The sequence below is a fragment of the Bubalus bubalis genome, chromosome 3 (assembly GCF_019923935.1).
Source record: "Bubalus bubalis isolate 160015118507 breed Murrah chromosome 3, NDDB_SH_1, whole genome shotgun sequence".
In the NCBI taxonomy this organism is placed as follows: domain Eukaryota; kingdom Metazoa; phylum Chordata; class Mammalia; order Artiodactyla; family Bovidae; genus Bubalus; species Bubalus bubalis.
Window position 1 is genome coordinate 143,302,497 of NC_059159.1, and position 23,238 is coordinate 143,325,734.

At 38.8% G+C, this 23,238-nt stretch overlaps 1 protein-coding gene across 4 annotated transcripts in view; it reads right to left on the bottom strand.

The window, feature by feature from the left end:
* Positions 1-23,238, bottom strand: part of FANCC (FA complementation group C) — a 314,057-nt gene that overhangs the window by 45,313 nt on the left and 245,506 nt on the right. The gene's annotated exons all lie outside the window — the stretch shown is intronic.

Consider the following 23,238-nt stretch of genomic DNA (forward strand, 5'->3'; position numbering starts at 1 on the left):
GTGCTTATTTAACTTATATGCAGAGAACATAAATTGAAATGTTGGGCTGGATGAAGCACAAGCTGGAATCAAGAATGATGGGAGAAATATCAATAACCTCAGATACGCAGATGATACCACCCTTATGGCAGAAAGCAAAGAACTAAAGAGCCTCTTGATGAAAGTGAAAGAGAGTGAAAAGTTGGCTTAATACTCAACATTCAGAAAACCAAGATCATGGCATCTGGTTCTATCACTTCATGGCAAATATATGGGGAAACAATGGAAACAGTGAGAGATCTTATTTTGGGGGGCTCCAAAATCACTGCAGATTGTGACCGCAGCCATGAAATTAAAAGACGCTTGCTCCTTGGAAGAAAAGCTATGACCAACCTAGTTCAGTTCAGTTGCTCAGTCATGTCCGACTCTTTGCGACCCCATGGACTGCAGCATGCTAGGCTTTCCTGTCTATCACCAACTCCTGGAGCTTATTCAAATTCATGTCCATCAAGTCGGTGATGCCATCCAACCATCTCATCCACTGTTGTCCCCTTCTCCTCCTGCCTTCAATCTTTCCCAGCATCAGGGTCTTTCCCAATGAGTCAGTTCTTCACATCGGGTGGCCAAAGTATTGGAGTTTCAGCTTCAGCATCAGTCCTTCTAATAAATATTCAGGACTGATTTCCTTTAGGATGGACTGGTTGGATCTCCTTATAATCCAAGGACTCTCAAGAGTCTTCTCCAACACCACAGTTCAAAAGCATCGATTCTTTGGCTCTCAGCTTTCTATAAAGTCCAACTCTCATATCCACATATGACTACTGGAAAAACCGTATCTTTGACTAGTGGACCTTTGTTGGGAAAGTAATGTATCTGCTTTTTATGCTATCTAGGGGTCATCAGAGAAGGAAATGACAACCCACTCCAGTATTCTTGCCTATTGAATCTTGTGGACAGAGGAGCCTGGTGGGCTGCCATCTATGGGGTCGCACAGAGTTGGACATGACTGAAGCAACTTAGCATGCATGCATGTATTGGAGAAGGAAATGGCAACCCACTCCAGAATTCTTGCCTGGAGAATCCCAGGGACAGAGAAGCCTGGTGGGCTGCCGTCTATGGGGTTTTACAGAGTCGGACACGACTGAAGCGACTTAGCAGCAGCAGGTTGGTCATAACTTTTCTTCCAAGGAGCAAGAGTCTTTTAATTTCATGGCTGCAGTCACCATCTGCAGTGATTTTGAAGCCCCACAAAATAAACCTAGACAGCATATTAAAAAGCAGAGACATTACTTTGCAACAAAGGTCCATCTAGTCAAGGCTATGGTTTTTCCAGCAGTCATGTATGGATGTGAGAGTTGGACTATAAAGAATGCTGAGTGCTGAAGAATTGATGTTTTTGAATTGTGGTGTTGGAGAAGACTCTTGAGAGTCCCTTGGACTGCCAGGAGATCCAACCAGTCCATCCTAAAGGAGATCCGTCCTGGGTATTCATTGGAAGGACTGATGTTGAAGCTGAAACTCCAATACTTTGGCCACCTGATGCGAAGAGCTGACTCATCTGCAAAGACCCTGATGCTGGGAAAGATTGAGGGCAGAAGGAGAAGGGGATGACAGAGGATGAGATGCTTGGATTGCATCACTGACTCGATGGACATGGATTTGGGTGGACTCCAGGAGTTGGTGATGGGCAGGGAGGCCTGGCATGCTGCGGTTCATGGGGTCGCAAAGAGTCGGACACGACTGAGCGACTGAACTGAACTTAACTGAACACTGGAGTACATGATCACCTATTAACAAAAAAAAAAACTATATTTCTTTAAAACATCAAAGATTTAACTCTTAATAACTGATCTTGGATGAAGAAATCACCAAAGAAATCACTGCATAATAGAATTTCGTTGGACCAACATATTGGTATTACATACAATGTTCTAAATTTGTACCAGGTTGGTTCTGAAATTAAAAGTTATATTATATATAAATTATATCTCAATGAAACCAGGAAAAAAGGCAAATTATAAAAGAAGAAGTGCAAATGCCCCCAAAATATGTAGATTTTCAACCTTATTAATAGGAAAGAAAGGTAAACTAACATATCAAGGAGGTATTAGTTTTTGTGTTCACATCAGCTAATGTTTAGATGAATGACAACATCCAGTGTAAAAGTAGGTGTAAGTGACTGGTGTTCTTAGATGTAGGACAGGGAATGGGTTCATCCTTTTGGTTAAGTCATGTGATACTGCCTAATAAACTGCAAAATACACATATCCTTGGCTGTCATAACCATACTTTTATGAATCTTCGTGGCAGAAATAAAAGCACTAGCTAGAAAGTATTTACGTAGCGATATTATAAACAGAAAATTAGAAACAATTTGAATGCATCCACTGGAAAATAGGGCTTACCAGGTGGTGCAGTGGTAAAGAATCCACCTGCCAATGCAGGAGACACAAGAGATGCAGGTTTGCTCCCTGGGTCAGGAAGATCCCATGCAGTAGAAAATGGCAACTCATTCCAGTATTCTTGCCTGGAAAATTCCATGGATAGAGAAGCCTGGCTGGTCCATGGGGTCACAAAGAGTTGGACATGACTGAACGACTGAATACACACATACACACACACACACACACACACTGGCAAAGAGCTAAACAGATTAAGATCCGTTCATATCAGGATATATGTTTCTATTTTATAATGTGTTAGATCTATACCCTTTGAGGGATACACAAGATTTGTTGGTTAAAAAACCTGGTTCCAGGGTCATGTGTATGATGTGATGCTGTTTTTCCTTTTTCTTTTTTTTAAAGCTAATTTAAAAAGAGAAAATTGTTTCATGTAGATTTCTAATGTTTATAAGAGTATAAGGTATGCTTACGAGAAGGACTTGGAGGGTGGTAAGGAGGCGGGTAACTGACATTTTCTGTGTATACTTCTACATTGTTTGACCTGACCTGATAAAATGTATGTATTTCTGTGGAAATTTTAAAGAGCCAATAAAGGAAAAAAAGAAAAAATATTTTTAGGGAGATTGAAAATTTTCATTCTACTCACCATGTGTTAGCTACAGAAACTCTAAGGCTGTCCTCTTCCTACTTTCTATACTTGTTTTAGCTATCTAACTTGGATACTGATCAAATGACAAATTCAAGAAAAACAGGTTACGATTAAAAACTTGGCTCTCCAAAATTCCTACCTAATAATCACAGGAAGTTTTAGGCATTATAGCTATGGTTTGGGAAAATGATAGGGACTTACATGGAACACATTATAATTTTCTCCTGCAACATACCAAGGAGTAGGCTCCCAGTCTGCACTTTCATATAGAATATCTGACTCTAAATAACAATTTCTGACACTGGGCAGGAGAGGCCTGGACAAGAACACTCTGCCCTGTCCAACATCTCATGCAATATATTAAGATTCTTTGGACAACTGCCTCCTGGACATTTAAAAACTGAACTTTGTTTCCCCAAATATTCAATTCAGTGGGTTAGTTGTGTGTCCCATCCTCTCCAAAAAGGAGAAAGTAGGTAAAGAAACTGGTCTAGCCACTTGTTAAATAATTTTGGCTCCAGATGTTTTTATTATTAATTAATTATTAGTTTTTGGTTGCCCTGGGTCTCCATTGCTGTGCGTGGGCTTCCTCTAGTTGCAGCGAGCGGGGCTACTCTTCATTGTGGTGCACAGGCTTCTCACTGTGCTGGCTTCTCTTGTTGCAGAGCAGAGGCCCTGGAGTGGGCAGGCTCCAGTAGTTGTGGTGGGCAGGCTTAGTTGCCCCGTGGCATGTGGAATCTTCTCTGACCAGGGATCGAGCCCATGTCCCCTGCATTGGCAGGCAAATTCTTACCTACCAGAGGAGTCCTAAATGTTTTTGTATAGCTTCAATACAAAAAGCAGAATGTGGAACTCAATTCTTTGCCAGAAAGGCCCTTGAGAGGTGAAGTACATGTTCTAATGCTGTCTGAGAAGCAGAGGAGGGGAGGGAGCCTCCCCACTTGAGACAAACGCAGGCAGGCTCCCCCTTTCCAAACCAGAAAGAGATTAAGGGCTGCGTGGGCTGCCGGAGGAGCCCACAAAACTCAAGACCAACTTTTCTGGAGAACTACTTAATCCCAAGGAACTGGAAAGAATATTCTCTATTACATTTCAAAGATGTATTTCCATGACAACCTGATCGGAGAAGTACATCAAATTTGAAGAAGCTGTGCCATCATTATCACTTATATGTGCAGAGAAGTCACTTCTCAAAGCAAAGGGCAGCAACACCAATCAAAGGAAATATCCAAATCCAAACACAATGGCATGTCTATTACAAATCAGCATCAGCAGGTTTTTACTTGAAAAGTAAACTTTTTCAACAAATAATTTTGTGATCATATCTTAGTAAGGTAAAAAATTTAAGGGAGTATTAGTTACTACTACTGCTTTGCTAACTTTTTGTCCTTGGTATTACACTAGCTTTTCTTTGTTTAGACATTCACCTATATTGACAATATTTAAAGCCCGATTTTTCTTTCTTTCTTTTTTTGGCTGTGCTGTGCATCTTGCAGGATCTTAGTTCCTTGACCAGGATTGAACCCAGGCTCCAACAAGGAAAGTGCCAAGTCCTAACCACTGGGCTGCCAGAGAATTCTGGCAATTCTTAAAGCCTGGTTTTTCTTATCTGAGCTGAAAAAAAAGAAAAACCCACAAAACTAGAAACTTGGCTGAAGTTGGCCTTTTCTTGTAATTTATTTTTTTCTTCTTAAGCACCATTGGAGGCTGTATTAGCTTTTCCAGCATTGAAAATTTATTTACATCTGGCCTTAGTTCAGTGATAATTTGATTAGCAGGAAAAGATATAAGCTTGAAAAAGCCTAATAAAACATTATAAAAAATAATATAATTATTATTTAAAGTCAACAACAACAATAATAACAGCAACAAGCTAACAGTTACTGAGTGTTTTGAGTACCAGGCATCATGCTAAACATTCTGTAGGCACTGAAAGTGAAAGTGTTAGTCACTCAGTTGTGTCCAACTCTTTGGATCCCATGGACTACAGACCGCCAGGCTCCTCTGTCCATGGAATTCTCTAGGCTAGAATACTGGAGTGGGTAGCCATTCCCTTCTCCAGATCTTCCCGATCCAGGGATTGAACACCGGTCTTCCGTATTGTAGGTGGATTCTTTACTGGCTGAGCCACCTAGGAAGTCCCCTATAGGCACCGGAGTCATTTAAATATGTTTCGGTGTGCCTGGGACAGGTCATCCTACCATAATTGTAACAGGCACCTCTTTTAACTCTCAAAAGTGTTCCAGACTACAATTTATAATTGTATGGCTACCCTCTTTAACACTCACAGCTGCCCCATGAGGTTAGTTGTCTGGCCAGTCATACACTCACTCTTTCATTTGTTCATTGGCTCATTCATTCTGGTATGTAGAAAAGATTTTCCAACTAGTCATCAAACTTCTCAACATTATTGAAGCAATGGATTTAGGCTTATCTTAAAGGACATGTCATGCAGAATTACTTGTACTCCACATATATATGAGAGGATTGCAGTAGCCCTCCCAGAAAGGTTTTATGCAATGTGTACCCTGCAGGTGGCTATTATGGCAACCCCAGGGATAGATTTAAGAAGTCAGGCTTGGCTTTTAGGCCAAGAAATTATAAATTTCCTCTCGGTTATCTAAACGACAGAGAGGAGCAATCATCTGCTGTTTAAAAGAAGACGGGCTGTCCATTTCTGGAAATACACGACTGTATTTGGAGGCCAAGGCCAAAGACACCCAGCCAATTGTAAACCAGATGAAATTCCACTGGTGATTGTGGTAAGCAAATAGTTGGAAGGCTAAAAACAGGGCAGGGCACCTTGGTTAAAGAAAGTACGTGGTTTCTAAATGACTATGCAGCCCATGTGGGGAACTCTTCAAGGGGCTGAAGGAAAGGGGGTATGAGTGCAGGGGTGGTAATCTGAATCAGCCTCCCTGTGTCAACATGTGGCTGGGACGCTGCGTCTATGCGAGTGTCCATGGAAAGGTTCCAGGCCTGACGCCACTGTTTGGGGAACTTGCTGAGCTGGAGCCATAGGAACTGGACAAGTTGAAGACCACCCAGCATTTCTGGATGGCCTGTTCCCTATGGATCAGCAGACATAATTTTCCAAACTAAATAAATTTTATTAGTTGCTGAGGGAGAACATGCTATCACAAGTAAAATAAACAGCAAGGAGTCCAGGCCTACTCGTGGAGCTGCTGCCCTCAGCTTTCCATCTGAGCACTGTGGGTGGAGAAGGGTGGCTAGTCTCTAAGCCGGTCACCTCCCTGCCAGTAAGTTCTGGAGCAGCTTCACACAGTTTTGCAGAGCATGCCAAGGAGCATTCTCCTTGTTCCCTTTAATTCAGCTCTTGTTGAAAAAGTAACACTGGAAATACAGGTTGTTAAGACCATATGTGTCAATAAAATGCATTACTAAACAAATCAGAAACATAGCTACCAAGGTGAAAGGCAAAGAGCATTTTGCTTAAAAGTAAATACTTTCAAAAACTGCTTTGGAGGGTGAAAATGCCATTTGGTGGGTGAGCCACTGGAACCTACAGTGTACGCTCAGGTGAATGATGTGAAGGGCACCTGCATGTGGAGAACACTTACTGCGTTATACAGACTTCCGGGTCGATTCTCATCCAATATCTTACAGATATGACAAAGATAAGTGATCAGACTCCTCAGAAAGTTCAGACTCTTGGATAAATTTTGAAATAAGCTTAGAGTAGACAGAAAAAAGACTCCATGGTTTTAACCATGAAAATTATGTTCTGACCCTTTTTTAAAGCATCAAACGATTTAATTTTCTCTTTTTCTTTCTAAATCTTACCTTAACAAATTCCTAGGTTATAACATTTCATTAACAAAAAAAATGAAATTAAGGGCTTCCCTAGTAGCTCAGTGGTAAAGAATCCACCTTCCAATGCAGGAGACAGGGCTCAATCCCTGATCTGGGAGGATCTCACATGGCGCAGAGCAAGTAAGCCCGTGCCACAACTATTGAGCCTGTGCTCTAGAGTCCAGGAGCTGCAACTCCTGACTCCCCTGTACTCTAGAGCCCGTGCTCAGCAACAAGAGAAGCCATCGAAATGAGAAGCCTGAGAACCACAACTAGAGAGCAGTCTCTATATACCACAACTGGACAAAAAAGCCTGCCCAGCATCAAAGACCCAGCACAGCCAGATAAATAAATAATTTTAAAAAATTAAATTAAAATATAGACCATATTTTTTTTAAGAATTATACATGAAAAACAATAAATAGTCTATTGGTAATTACTTCCTCTGAAAGAATGATGGCAGCTTTGAGGTTATTCATTTTCCAAATGTAATAAATCAATTTGAAAATGGGAAGAAGATCCACTTACTACAGCCTAACAAATAAATAAGTAAATAAATGAGTTAACAAAAAAAGAATTCCCAGAAAAACAAGAGAGATGAGTGGGAGATAGCCCTACTTTATATTAAGCATAATAGAAAGATTCTGTTATTAAAACAAAATGGTACTGAAGCATGAATATACTATAGGCCCAAGAAACAGAACATAAAATAATAAAACAGGCTTAAATGCATACAGAAACTAAGTACAATTCAATCTGTGGATAAGAAGGGCTAACTCTACTACCAACTGTACTCTGCCACTTATATAAGAGACTTGAGCATCTCATGGAGTCCTGAAGTTAATCCCACGTGTGTACTGAGAGATGACTGACTGAGAGAAGACTATTTGATCAAGGGAGCATCTTCAGTCAGTGGAGGGTTGAGGGTGTGACTGCACCCTTTATCACATTCGAGATGGTAGAATGTTCTGTAACCTGAGAGCAGGGAAAACCAACAAAATTACTTCAACAAATAATTTGCAAACCAAAAAGAACCTACAGATTGAAAGAGATTTGTGAACCTATCAAGCAAATGCAATGTATGGACTTTGGACTCTTAATTCCAAAAAACAAAACTGAAGAATTTGTTTTGTGCCTAAATATGTGGTGATGATCAGGAATCAGTGTCAATTTTAAGATATAATAATAGCATTATAGCTAATGTTTTTAAAAAATGCACCATATAGAGACTTCCGTTTTCACATTCTGCATTTAAGGAGCTTGGAAGTCATCACTTTGTCTTAACAAAAGTAAAAAGCAGAACAGACTGGAAAATCAACATCTCTTCTTGCATCCTTAAAAGAAGGGAGGGCACAGGGTAAACCTTGGTCCCCAAGATTGGAGATAATGAATACAGGGAATCATGGCTGACTGGAGCAGAGAACCACAGGCAGAAACAACCACAGGCAGCAGTGCTGGGCAGGGAAACCCGAAATGGAATTAGTGAATGGCTGGAGGGTCAGTGTGAACAACTGTGATAGTTAAAAACTCCAGGGGAACTCAGGCATAAAGGATCCCCACGATACTGTGAGGTTTACCTCTAGGAGTTCCCACCAGGTTCACATGGTAAATACCAGTGAAGAAGCCACCCCTGCTTTAGGCAGGAAGAAGGGAAAGGGAATCATTTTTAAATTCAACAAAGCTCTCTGTTTTCTAAACAAGGCCTGACCTCATGGGAAACTAGTTAACTAGTGTCTAATCTGCTGGGAGAAACATCAATAACCTCAGATATGCAGATGACACCACCCTTATGGCAGAAAGTGAAGAGGAACTAAAAAGCCTCTTGATGAAAGTGAAAGAAGAGAGTGAAAAAGTTGGCTTAAAGCTCAACATTCAGAAAACTAAAATCATGGCATCCAGTCCCATCACTTCATGGCAAATAGATGGGGAAACAGCAGAAACAGTGACAGACTATTTTCTTGGGCTTCAAAATCAGTGCAGATGGTGACTGCAGCCATGAAATTAAAAGACACTTGGCTCCTTGGAAGAAAAGTTATGACCAACCCAGATAGCATATTAAAAAGCAGAGACATTACTTTGTCAACAGGTTCATCTAGTCAAAGCTATGGTTTTTCCAGTAGTCATGTATGGATGTGGGAGTTGGACTATAAAGAACGCTGAGCACTGAAGAATAGCTGCTTTTGAACTGTGGTATTAGAGAAGACTCTTGAGAGTCCCTTGTACTGCAAGGAGATCCAACCAGTCCATCTTAAAGGAAATCAGTCCTGAATATTCAAAGGAAGGACTGATGCTGAAACTGAAATTCCAATTTTTTGGCCACCTGATGTGAAGAACTGACTCACTGGAAAACACCCTGATGCTGGCAAAGATTGAAGGCGGGAGGGGAAGGGGACGACAGAGGATGACATGGTTAGATGGCATCACCGACTCAACGGACATGGGTTTGGGTAGACTCTGGCAGTTGGTGATGGACAGGGAGGCCTGGCGTGCTGCAGCCCATGAGGTCGCAAAGAGTCGGACATGACTGAGCAACTGAAATGAACTAAACTGAACCTGCTGGGATATTATAAGAGCCTAACTGATTAGGGAGAAAGGAAATAATCACTTTTAGACAGCTCTAAGTATCTTATCTCACTTAAGGGAAGAAAAAACTGAGAAAAACTTATAAAGTTCACAGTGCAGAAGCATAGGCTCACTAGAAGACTGAGATCTAATATAAGACTACAGAACACTTCCCCTCCCTTCACCTCTCACTGTTACATTAAAAATAGCTAATTTACAGCAGTTCCTTTTACTTAGTACACATCTTGCCCAGCTATTAAGAAAAAAGTTACTAAACATAAAGAAAAGAGAAAAAAAAATTTGAAGAGACAGAATCAGAACCAGACATGGCAGAGATGTTGGAATTATCCAACTGAAAATTAAAAACATAATAATTAATATGCTAAGGGTCTAACGCTGGGGTCCCTAACCCCCAGGATCTAATGCCTGATGATCTGAGGTGGAGATGATATAATAATAATAGAAATAAAGTGCACAATAAATGTAATGGCTTGAACCATCCCCAAACCACCACCCCATGCCCAAGTCCATGGAAAAATTGTCTTCCATGAAACCTGTCCCTGGTGCCAAAAAGGCTGGGGACCACTGTTCTAATGGATAAAGTAGACAGCAAGCAAGAATAGATGGGTAATGTAAGCAGAGAGTTGGAAATCCTAAGAAAGAACCAAAAAGAAATACTAGAGATAAAAAACACTACAGAAATGAAGAGTGCCTTTGATAAGCTTATTAGTAGATTTGGTGAGTCAACTCTTCGCATGAGGTGGCCAAAGTACTGGAGTTTCAGCTTCAGCATCAGTCCTTCCAATGAACACCCAGGACTGATCTCCTTTAGGATGGACTGGTTGGATCTCCTTGCAGTCCAAGGGACTCTCAAGAGTCTTCTCCAATACCACAGTTCAAAAGCATCAATTCTTTGGCGCTCAGCTTTCTTCACAGTCCAACAGACCCTAGACTACCAGAGAACTAATCCTAGGGAGTATCATATAGTGAGAACTCACACAAAGGAAACCACTTGAATACAAGACCCAGCATCACCCAACCACCAGTAGCACCCTGTGCAGGATGCCTCATCTAAACAACAAACAAAACAAAATACAAACCCAGTCATCAGCAGACAGGATTATCACCTCACTCAGCCTTGCCCATCAGAGGAAAAACAAACAAAAAAACTCAGTACAAATCTCACCCTATATGAAGCTTACACAAAACAAGGGACCAACATTAGGCAGGCAGAAATCAAAATGAAGAAAGAGTTCCACCCTGAAGCCTGGGAAAAGGAGACCTCAAACACAATAAGTTAAAAAAAATAATGAAAAGGCAGAGAAGTACTACACAAATGAAGGAACAAACTAGAAACACCAAATAAATGAAGAGGAAATAGGCAAACCACCTGAAAAAGAATTCAGAATAATGATAGTGAAGATGATCAAAAACCTTGAAAACAGAATGGAGAATATGCAGGAATCAATTAATAAAGATGTAGAAGAATTAAAGAATAAACAGAGACAAACAACACAATTACTGAAATCAAAAATACTCTGGAAGGCATCAATAGCAGAGTATCTGAAGCAGAAGAACAAATCAGTGAGCTGGAAGGTAAAATGGTGGAAATAACTTCTGAAGAGCAGAATAAAGTAAAAAGAATGAAAAGAACTGAAGACAGTCTCAGAGACTTCTGGGACAATATCAAACACACAAACATTCAAATTATAGGGGTCCCAGAAGAAGAAGAGAAAAAGAAAGGGAATGAGAAAATTTTTGAATAGATTATAGTTGAAAATTTCCCTAACATGGAAAAAGAAATAGTCAATCAAATGCAAGAGGCACAGAGGGTCATATACAGGATAAACCCAAGGAGAAACAAACCAAGACACATACTAATCAAACTAACAAAGACTAAACACAAAGAAAGAATATTAAAAGCAGCAAGGGAGAAACAACAAGTCACATACAAGGGAAACCCCATACATTTAACAGCTGATCTTTCAGCAGAAACTCTTGCAGGCCAGAAGGTAATGGCAGGATATATTTAAAGTACTGAAAGGGAAAACTCTACAAACAAGACTACTGTACCTGGCAAGGATCTCATTCAAAATTGATGGAGAAATAAAAAGCTTTTCAGACAAGCAAAAGTTAACAGAATTCAATACCACCAAACCAGCTTTACAACAAATGTTAAAGGGACTTATATAGTCAAGAAATACAAGAGAAGAAAAAGATCTACAAAATCAAACCCAAACAATTAAGAAAGTGGCAATAGAAACATATATATAAATAATTACTTTAAATGTAAACAGATTAAATGCTCCAACCAAAAGACACAGACTGGCTGAATGGATACAAAAACAAGACTCATATATGTACTGTCTACATGAAACTCACTTCGGACCTAAAGACACACGTAGACTGAAAGTGAGATGATGGAAAAATACATTCCATGCAAATGGGAAGCAAAAGAAAGCTGGAGTAGCAATCCTCATATCAGACAAAATAGACTTTAAAATAAAGAATATTACAAGAGATAAGGAAGAATACTAAATAATGATCAAAGGATCAATCCAAGAGGAAGACACAACAATTGTAAATATGTATGCACCCAACATAGGAGCACCTCAATACATAAGACAAACACTAAAGGAGAAATTGACAGTAACACAATAATAGTAGACTTTAATACCCCACTCATACCAATGGACAGATCATGAAAACAGAAAATTAATAAGGAAACACAAGTCTTAAATGATACATTAGATGAGATGGATCTCATTGATATCTTCCTGACATTCCTTCCAAATGCAGAAGAATATACCTTCTTCTCAAGTGCACATGGAACATTCTCCAGGATAGACCACATCTTGGGTCACAAATCAAACCTCAGTAAATTTAAGAAAATTGAAATTGTATCAAGCATCTTCTCTGATCACAACGCTATGAGACTAGATATCAATTACAAGGAACAAAACCTAAAAAACATACACATATGGAGATTAAACAATGCATTTCTAAATAACCAACAGGTTACTGAAGAAATTAAAAGGGAAATCAAAAAATTTCTAGAAACAAATGACAATGAAAACACAACTCAAAACCTATGGGATGCAGTAAAAGCAGTTCTAAGAGGAAAGTTTATAGCAATACAATCCTACCTCAAGAAACAAGAAAAACATCAAACAGATAACTAAACTAAACTAAACTAGACAAACTAAAACAACTGGAAAAAGAAGAACAAAAAACCCCCCAAAATTAGTAGAAAGAAATGAAATAAACAATAGTAAAGATTAATGTATCTCTAAAACTAAATGCTGATTATTTGAGAAGATAAAATTGACAAACCTTTGACCAGACTCATCAAGAAAAAAGAGAGAAGAATTAAATCAACAAATTAGAAATGAAAAAGGAGAGCTTACAAAAGACAATGCAGAAATACAAAGGATTATAAGAGACTATTATGAACAACTGTCAGGAAGCAACAGTTAGAACTGGACATGGAACAACAGACTGGTTCCAAATAGGAAAAGGAGTACGTCAAGGCTGTATATTGTCACCCTGTTTATTTAACTTATATGCAGAGTACATCATGAGAAACGCTGGACTGGAAGAAATACAAGCTGGAATCAAGACTGCCGGGAGATATATCAATAACCTCAGATATGCAGATGACACCACCCTTATGGCACAAAGTGAAGAGGAACTAAAAAGCCTCTTGATGAAGGTGAAAGTGGAGAGTGAAAAAGTTGGCTTAAAGCTCAACATTCAGAAAACGAAGATCATGGCATCCGGTCCCATAACTTCATGGGAAATAGATGGGGAAAGAGTGGAAACAGTGTCAGCCTTTATTTTTCTGGGCTCCAACATCACTACAGATGGTGACTGCAGCCATGAAATTAAAAGACGCTTACTCCTTGGAAGGAAAGTTATGACCAACCTAGATAGCATATTCAAAAGCAGAGACATTACTTTGCCAACAAAGGTTCGTCTAGTCAAGGCTATGGCTTTTCCTGTGGTCATGTATGGATGTGAGAGTTGGACTGTGAAGAAGGCTGAGCGCCGAAGAATTGATGCTTTTGAACTGTGGTGTTGGAGAAGACTCTTGAGAGTCCCTTGGACTGCAAGGAGATCCAACCAGTCCATTCTGAAGGAGATCAGCCCTGGGAGTTCTTTGGAAGGAATGATGCTAAAGCTGAAACTCCAGTACTTTGGCCACCTCATGCGAAGAGTTGACTCATTGGAAAAGACTCTGATGCTGGGAGGGATTGGGGCAAGAGAAGAAGGGGACGACAGAAGATGAGATGGCTGGATGGCATCACTGACTCGATGGACTTGAGTCTGAGTGAACTCCGGGAGTTGGTGATGGACAGGGAGGCCTGGCGTGCTGCCATTCATGGGGTCGCAAAGAGTCGGACACGACTGAGCGACTGATCTGATATGGCAATAAAATGGATAACCTGGAAGAAATGGACAGATTCTTAGAAAAGTTCAATCTTCCAAGACTGAACCAGGAAGAAAAAGAAATTATGAACAACTCAATTACAAGCATTGAAATTCAACTTGCGATCAAAAATCTCCCCAAAAACAAAAGCCCAGAACCAGATGGCTTTACAGGAGAATTCTATCAAACACTCAGAGAAAAGCTAATGCTTATCCTTCTAAAACTTTTTCAAAAAATTACAGAGGAAGGAACACTTCCAAACTCATTCTACAAGGCTACCATCACCCTGATACCTGAAACAGACAAAAGACAACACAAAAAAGAAAACTACAGGCCAATATCACTGATGAACATAGATGCAAAAATCCTCAACAAAAGTTTAGCAAACAGAATTCAGTAACACATCAAAAAGCTTAAACAACATGATCAAGCTGGGTTTATTCCAGGGATGCAAGGATTCTTCAATATACACAAATCAATCAATGTGATACATCATACTAACAGATTGAAAGATAAAAACCGTATGATAATCTCAATAGATGCAGAAAAGGCCTTTGACAAAATTCGACACCCATTTATGATTAAAACTCTTCAAAAAATGGGCATAGAAGGAACCTACCTCAACATAGTAAAGGCCAGATATGATAAGCCTACAGCAAACGTTATTCTCAATGGTGAAAAACTGAAAGCGTTTCCCCTAAGATAAGGAAGAAGACAAGGGTATCCACTTTTATCAGTATTATTCAACATAGTTCTTGAAGTCCTAGCTACAGCAATCAGAGAAGAAAAAGAAATAAAAGGAATCCAGATTGGAAAAGAAGAAGTAAAGTTCTCACCATTTGCAGATGACATGATACTGTACATAGAAAACCCTAAAGATAGTATCAGAATATTACTAGAGCTCATTAGTGAATTTAGCAAAGTTTCAGGAAACAAAATCAATATACAGAAATCACTTGCATTTCTATATACTAACAGTGAAAAATCAGAAAGAGAAATTAAGGAATCAATACCATTCACCATTGCAAAAAAAAAGAATAAAATATCTAGGAATAAAATTACCTAAGGAGACAAAAGAACTGTACACAGAAAACTGTAAGACACAAATGAAAGAAATCAAAGATGCCATAAACAGATGGAGAAATATTCTATGTTCATGGGTAGGAAGAATTAATATTGTGAAAATAACTATACTACCAAACACAATCTACAGATTCAGTGTGATTCCTATCAAATTACCAATGGCATTTTTCACAGAACTAGAACAAAAAATTTCACAATTCATATAGAAACACAAAAGACCCCGAATAGCCAAAGCAGTCTTGAGAAAGAAGAATGGAGCTGGAGGAATCAACCGTCCTGACTTCAGATTATACCACAAAGCTACAGTCATCAAGACAGTATGGTACTGGCACAAAAACAGAAATATAGACCAACAGAACAAGATTGAAAGACCAGACATAAACCCATGCACCTATGTGTACCTTATTTATGACAAAGGAGGCAGGAAAATACAATGGGGGCAAAGACAGCCTCTTCAATAAATGGTGCTGGGAAAACTGGGAAGCTACATATAAAAGAATGAAATTAGAATACCTCCTAACACCATACACAAAGATAAACTCAAAATGGATTAAAGACCTAAATGTAAGACCAGAAACTATAAAACTCTTAGAGGAAAACATAGGCACAACACTCGATGACATAAATCAAAGCAAGATCCTCTATGACCCACCACCTAGAATAATGGAAATAAAAACAAAAGTAAACAAGTGGGACCTGACTAAACTTAAAAGCTTTTGCACAGCAAAGGAAACTAAAAGCAAGGTGAAAAGATAACCCTCAGAATGGGAGAAAATAATAGCAACTGACAAAGGATTAATTTCCAAAATATATAAGCAGGTCATACAACTCAATATCAGAAAAACACACAACCCAATCAAAAAGTGAAAAAAGATCTAAACAGACATTTTTCCAAAGAAGACATATGGATGGCTTACAAACACATGAAAAGATGCTCAAAACTGCTCATTATTAGAGAAAAGGAAATCAAAACTACAATGAGCTATCACCTCACACTAGTCAGAATGGCCCTCATCAAAAAGTCTACAAACAATAAACGCTGGAGAGGGTGTGGAGAAAAGGGAATGCTCCTGCATTGTTGGTGCGAATGTAAGCTGATACAGCCACTATGGAAGACCATATGGAGATTCCTTAAAAAATAGGAATCAAACCACCATATGACCCAGCAATCTCACTACTAGGCATATACCCTGAGGAAACGAAAATTGAAAAAGACACATGTATCCTATTGTTCATTGCAGCACTGTTTACAATAGCTAGAACATGGAAGCAACCTAGATGTCCATTGACAGATGAATGGATAAAGAAGTTGTGGTACATATACACAATGGAATATTACTCAGCCATAAAAAGGAACACATATGAGTCAGTTCTAATGAGGTGGATGAACCTAGAACCTATTATACAGAGTGAAGTAAGTCAGAAAGAGCAAGATAAATATTGTATTCTAATGCATATATATGGAATCTAGAAAAATCATACTGAAGAATTTATCTACAGGGTACAATGGAGAAACAGACATAGAGAATAGACTTATGGACACAGGGAGAGGGGAGGAGAGGGTGAGATGTATGGGAAGAGTAACAGGGAAACTTACATTATATGTAAAATAGATAGATAGCAAACGGGAATTTGCTGTATGGCTCAGGAAACTCAAACAGGGGCTCTGTATCAACCCAGAGGGTGGGATGGGAAGGGAGATGGGAGGGAGGTTCAAAAGGGAGGGGATATGTATCAGATCAGATCAGATCAGATCAGTCACTCAGTTGTGTCTGACTCTTTGCGACCCCATGAATGGCAGCACGCCAGGCCTCCCTGTCCATCACCAACTCCTGGAGTTCACTCAGACTCACATCCATCGAGTCAGTGATGCCATCCAGCCATCTCATCCTCTGTCGTCCCCTTCTCCTCTTGCCCCCAATCCCTCCCAGCATCAGAGTCTTTTCCAATGAGTCAACTCTTCACATGAGGTGGCCAAAGTACTGGAGTTTCAGCTTTAGCATCATTCCTTCCAAAGAACTCCCAGGGCTGATCTCCTTCAGAATGGATTGGTTGGATCTCCTTGCAGTCCAAGGGACTCTCAAGAGTCTTCTCCAACACCACAGTTCAAAAGCATCAATTCTTCGGCGCTTAGCCTTCCTTACAGTCCAACTCTCACATCCATACATGACCACAGGAAAAGCCATAGCCTTGACTAGACGAACCTTTGTTGGCAAAGTAATGTCTCTGCTTTTGAATATGCTATCTAGGTTGGTCATAACTTTCCTTCCAAGGAGTAAGCGTCTTTTAATTTCATGGCTGCAGTCACCATCTGCAGTGATTGTGGAGCCCAAAAAAATAAAGGCTGACACTGTTTCCCCATCTATTTCCCATGAAGTGATGGGACCGGATGCCATGATCTTCGTTTTCTGAATGTTGAGCTTTAAGCCAACTTTTTCACTCTCCACTTTCACCTTCATCAAGAGGCTTTTTAGTTCCTCTTCACTTTGTGCCATAAGGGTGGTGTCATCTGCATATCTGAGGTTATTGATATTTCTCCCGGCAATCTTGATTCCAACTTGTGTTTCTTCCAGTCCAGCATTTCTCATGATGTACTCTGCATAGAAGTTAAATAAACAGGGTGACATTATACAGCCTTGACGAACTCCTTTTCCTATTTGGAACCCGTCTGTTGTTTCATGTCCAGTTCTAACTGTTGCTTCCTAGCCTGCATACAGATTTCTCAAGAGGCAGATCAGGTGGTCAGGTATTTCCATCTCTTGAAGAATTTTCCACAGTTTATTGTGATCCACACAGTCAAAGGCTTTGGCATAGTCAATAAAGCAGAAATAGATGTTTTTTCTGGAACTCTCTTGCTTTTTCCATGATCCAGCAGATGTTGGCAATTTGATCTCTGGTTCCTCTGCCTTTTCTAAAACCAGCTTGAACATCTGGAAGTTCACAGTTCATGTATTGCTGAAGCCTGGCTTGGAGAATTTTAAGCATTACTTTACTAGTGTGTGAGATGTATGCAATTGTGTGGTAGTTTGAGCACTCTTTGGCATTGCCTTTCTTTGGGATTGGAATGAAAACTGACCTTTTCCAGTCCTGTGGCCACTGCTGAGTTTTCTGAATTTGCTGGCATATTGAGTGCAGCACTTTCACAGCATCATCTTTCAGGATTTGGAATAGCTCAACTGGAATTCCAACACCTCCACTAGCTTTGTTCGTAGTGATGCTTTCTAAGGCCCACTTGACTTCACATTCCAAGATATCTGGCTCTAGGTCAGTGATCACACCATTGTGATTATCTGAGTCGTGAAGATCTTTTTTGTACAGTTCTTCTGTGTATTCTTGCCACCTCTTCTTAATATCTTCTGCTTCTGTTATGTCCATACCATTTCTGTCCTTTATTGAGCCCATCTTTGCATGAAATGTTTCTTTGGTATCTCTGATTTTCTTGAAGAGATATCTAGTCTTTCCCATTCTGTTGTTTTCCTCTATTTCTTTGCATTGATCGCTGAGGAAGGCTTTCTTATCTCTTCTTGCTCTTCTTTGGAACTCTGCATTCAGATGTTTATATCTTTCCTTTTCTCCTTTGCTTTTCGCTTCTCTTCTTTTCACAGCTATTTGTAAGGCTTCCTCAGAGAGCCATTTTCCTTTTTTGCATTTCTTTTCCATGGGGATGGTCTTGCTCCCTGTCTCCTGTACAATGTCACGAACCTCATTCCATAGCTCATCAGGCATTCTATCTATCAGATCTAGGCCCTTAAATCTATTTCTCACTTCCACTGTATAATCATAAGGGATTTGATTTAGGTCATACCTGAATGGTCTAGTGATTTTCCCTACTTTCTTCAGTTTAAGTCTGAATTTGGCAATAAGGAGTTCATGGTCTGAGCCACAGTCAGCTCCTGGTCTTGTTTTTGCTGACTGTATAGAGCTTCTCCATCTTTGGCTGCAAAGAATATAATCAATCTGATTTTGGTGTTGACCATCTGGTGATGTCCATGTATAGAGAGTCTTATGTATATATGTCTTATGGATATATGTATACCTATGGCTCGGAGAAGGCAATGGCACCCCACTCCAGTACTCTTGCCTAGAAAATCCCATGGATGGAGGAGCCTGGAAGGCTGCAGTCCATGGGGTCGCTGAGGGTCGGACACGACTGAGCGATTTCACTCTCACTTTTCACTTTCATGCATTGGAGAAGGAAATGGCAACCCACTCCAGTGTTCTTGCCTGGAGAATCCCAGGGACAGGGGAGCCTGGTGGGCTGCCGTCTATGGGGTCGCACAGAGTCGGACACAACTGAAGTGACTTAGCAGAGCAGATACCTACGGCTGATTCATGTTGAGGTTTGACATAAAACAACAAAATTCTGTAGAGCAATTATCTTCAATAAAAAGTAAATTAATTAAAAAAGAAAAAAGAAATCCAACTGCCGGAGCTTACTCAAATTCATGTCCATCAAGTCGGTGATGCCATCCAACCATCTCATCCTCTGTTGTCCCCTTTTTCTCCTGCCTTCAATCTTTCCCAGCATCAGGGTCTTTTCCAATGAGTCAGTTTTTTGCATCAAGTGGCCAAAGTATTGGAGTTTCAGCTTCAGCATCAGTCCTCCCAATGAATATTCAGGACTGATTTCCTTTAGGATTGACTGGTTGGATCTCCCTGCAGTCCAAGAGACTCTCAAGAGTCTTCTCCAACAGTTCAAAAGCATCAAAAGCACAATTTTTCCGCACTCAGCTTTCTTTATAATCCAACTCTCACATCTGTACATGTAAACTATATTACAAAGCTATAATAATCAAAACAGTATGGCATTGGTATATACACATCAGTCAGAAAAGACAGCCCAGAAGCAAACTCATAAATATATGAATCAACTAAATTATGACAGAAGGGCCAGGAATATACAATAGGGAAAAAACAGTTGCTTAAATAAATGATACTGGGAAAATGGATAAACCACATACAAAAAAAAAAAAAAGACACTGGACCCCTATCTTATACTAAACACAAAAATCAACTCAAAATGGATTAAGGAATTGAATGTTAAGACCTAAAACTGTAAAACTCCCAGAAGAAAATATAACAGAGGACAAGAATGACATTAGTCTTAGCAATGACTTGTTTGACAACAAAAGCAAAGGCAACAAAAGCAAAAATAGATTAAGTGGAACTACATCAAACTAAGAAGTTTCTATACTGCAAAAATCTTCTACACTATCAACAAAATGAAAAGGCAACCTATAGAAGGGAAGAAAATATTTGCAAAGTATATGTCTGATAATGAGTAAACATCCAAAATATATAAAGAACTCATATAACTCAATAGGAAAAAAAATGAAACAATATGATTAAAAAGTGGGCAGAACATATGAATAAACATTTTTCCAAAGAAGATATGCAAATGCCCCAGGTAAATGAAAAGGTACTTAATATCACTAATCATTTGGGAAATGCAAATCAAAATCAGTGAAATATCACCCCATACCTATTAGGACGGCTATCACAAAAAGACAAAAGGTAACAAGTGTTGGTGAGAATGTGAAGAAAAGGGAACCCTTGGCGTAACATTGGTGGGAACACAAATTGGTGCAGCTACTATGGAAAACAGTATAGAGGCTCCTTAAAAAATTAAAACTAAAACTACCAAATGATCTAGCAATTGCAGTTCTGGGTATATATCCAAAGGGAATAAAAACAAGGTATCAAAAAGATATCTGTTCTCCCATGTTTATTATGTATATTTAAAATAGCTAAGATATAAAAAGAAGCTAAGTGTCTAACAATAGAAGAATGAATAAAGATGTGGTTTTTATATCTGTACACACACACATACACACAATCAGGTATTATTCAGGCATGAGAAGGAAGGAAATCCTTGGCTGTGACAACATGGATAGACCTTGAGGGCATTATGCTAAATGAAGTAAGTTAGAAAGAGAAACAAATATGGTATCAGTTTATGTGGAATCTAAAAAAATATAAACTCATAGAAACAGAGACTAGAATGATGGTTACTAGGGACTGGGGGTGTGGGAGAAATGGGAAGATGTTGATCAAAAAGTACTTAAAACTTCCAGTTATGAGATGACTAAGTTCTGGGGATCTAAAAATACATCATGCTGATTATAGTTAATAATGGGCTTCCCTGGTGGCTCAGATGGTAAAGAATCTGCATGCAATGCAGGAGGCCTGGGTTTGATCCCTGGGTTGGGAAGATCCCCTGGAGGAGGGCATGGCAACTGACTCCAGGATTCTTACCTGGAGAATCCCCATGGACAGAGGCGCTTGGTGGGCTACAGTCCATGGGTTTGCAGAGTTAGACATGATTGAGCGACTAAGTACAGCACAGCATGGCACATAGTTAATAATACTGAATTGTGTATTTGAAAGTTGCTAAGAGTAGATCTTAAATATTCTCACAACAACAAAAAAAGAAATGGCAATCCCGTGACGTGAAGGAGGTGTTAACTAACACTATAGTGGTAGTCATTTGCAACTTAAAAGTGTATAAAATTAATCCTACATCTTAAAAAATATACCACGTTATATATCACTTATATCTCAATTAAGCTGGGGGAAAATAAAATGTAATAAGTAAATAAAAACTCTGATGTGCCTACATGGAAACATAACAAGAACCCAAGTGCATTTTTGTGTTATTTTGTAATAAATCCAAACATCTTTTTAAAAATTTCCTAAATTGTATCCAAATTATTTTAGATATATATTTTACATATTTAAATTTTTATATAAATAAAACATTTTATTTATGTTATAATTTAATAATATTTTATTCAAAAATAAACTTTATTTATATTTTCTTATATTAAAACTGGATTATTTGCTTTACAAAAGAGAATTAAAAGACTTCTTCTTTCATTTCACAGCTGTTTCATGGGGAAAATATGAAATCAAAATACCAGAGATTTCTCTGACTCAATGAGAGTAGGACATCTAGTCCAAAGTATTGTGCTAAAAACTGTAAATGTATCTTCCTGTGTCTTAATAGGATATTCTCAAATTCTATCATAGTGCTAGCTAATTGCAGCACTAATTTAAGACCAATCATTCAGAGTCTTTAAAAAAAGGAATTAAATAGTTCAAATGTGTATTCGACTTAATATTTCATCAACAGAACTATACTTCTGCCTTAAAACTGAATCTCTAGATATGGCTGACCTAGTTGTGTTGCTTCTATTCACCTGGTATTAGCACTAAGAACAGGAGTTTCTTTTAGATGAACTTAGCAATACACACATATGGTACAGAAATACTTGAAGTGTTAAATAACTATTTTGTATCTCGTGGTTTTCCTAGAACAATTGAGTTGACATTTGCATTCATAGTGCAAAAAGCGACTAATGTTGTACCTGACAGAAATCAGTGCCGCAACAGTGGCCACTGTACATCTGATACAACATACAGTAAAAACACTGCCAGTTTCACATAAAAATGCATTTCACAGTAAATATTAATATAAAATATTAATTTTCTTAATTTTACCCTTGAGGACACTTTTAACTTAAAAAAATTCTGTGTGGTGAAAAGTATGCATAAAGATTTCTGCAATATACCAAAAAGTGATGACTGTCCAGAGGAAAAGCACTGTGCAACTTGCTGAGCTGCGAGATCAACTAGCCACTGTTTTCATAAACTGACTTGAGAAAAATGCCTGGTGGACAAACAAAGGTTATTCAGACATGAATATTTGGCACATACTTTTTCTAAATTACAGAAGTGACCTTAGCATACTAAGGAAAACAACTGACGGTATTTGTAACCAATGATAAATTTGAGTTTTTAAGCAGGAATTAGAATCTTGGAAAATTTGTTTTCACCAACGTGAGCTTTATAGCTTCCCAACACTTAAAAGACATTCCTGATAAAATGAAAGTATGTCAATGTTTGGAAGATCTGCATAACTTAATGAACCAATATTTTCCAAATAAACCATGCATGAAGCTACAAAATCCATTAAAAGTGCAAGACAGACCAATGGGTTTTAATGTAATAGTGTGAAAAGCTCATTTACATAATTTCAGAATCCACATTGCAACTAACCTTTAAAAAACCTCACCATTTTCAACTTTTGGTGAGGTATTCACCTCAAATATCCATAATCTGAGATGGCTATTAAAATATACTAGTGCTTTTTCCATGTGCATGTCTATGTGAAGCTGGATTTTCTTATGCTTCAACCAAAAAAACACTGCATCAGACTGAATACAGAAATACTGTGAGAACCCAGCTGTCATCTATTAAGTCAAAAAATAAAGAAGTTTGCAAAAATGTAAAAACAATGTCATTCTTGTTAGACAATT